Source organism: Trypanosoma cruzi (assembly GCF_000209065.1).
Source record: "Trypanosoma cruzi strain CL Brener chromosome Unknown tcruzi_1047053404159, whole genome shotgun sequence".
Classification (NCBI taxonomy): Eukaryota; Euglenozoa; class Kinetoplastea; order Trypanosomatida; family Trypanosomatidae; genus Trypanosoma; species Trypanosoma cruzi.
The window spans coordinates 1-627 of NW_900666.1; the positions used below are offsets into that span (position 1 = coordinate 1).

At 56.9% G+C, this 627-nt stretch overlaps 1 non-coding gene across 1 annotated transcript; it reads right to left on the reverse strand.

Annotated features, from left to right (window-relative positions):
* Nucleotides 1-350: 350 nt before the first annotated feature.
* Nucleotides 351-422, reverse strand: Tc00.1047053404159.10. The gene has a single exon (XR_008253976.1). It is a non-coding gene; the product is annotated as a C/D small nucleolar RNA (snoRNA), TB8C3C3 (small nucleolar RNA).
* Nucleotides 423-627: the final 205 nt, after the last annotated feature.

Consider the following 627-nt stretch of genomic DNA (forward strand, 5'->3'; position numbering starts at 1 on the left):
CCAAACACAGTGGCACGCAGAAGCATCCGGTAATACACAATCCCCACCAAAGCACAACAACCGACACAAAGCAGCGCAGATGCCACAATCACGCCAGTGACACCCTCGCCCTCCCACCGCCCACGCAGTCCCAGACAACCACCATGCAGAGTGGTAAGATCCCGGCAAAAGGCCAGATTATTGTTGGCACCGCTCCTGTTACCGAACGACTCCATCACAGTGCAGTACCAATGCCGTGAAAGACACACAAGGGCCGAGGCAGACCACGTGGCAGCATTACAACCGCCAGCCGTCAAGCGCGTAAATGAAGGTGTTGGTGTTGGTGGTGCGGAAGTGGAGTGGAGAGTTCGCAGTTCGCCAGCAGTCAAGGCGTCGTTTCTCGCTCATGTGGGTCGGCATTGCACAACAAGCAGCGGCACCATACGCGCACACGACACACACGAAAAGTACGAATAAAGAAGTACGACGGGGGCACTCAGATACGGGGGACAAGGGTCCACGTCAATTGTGCGACCTGTTGACTCATAGACGTCCGGTTTGTAATCACGCCGCTGCTCTGCAATTCGTCAGTCTGCAGGAGACTGGGGAATGGAGGGAAGGGAGAGAGGGCCGGTGCGGCCCTCATCC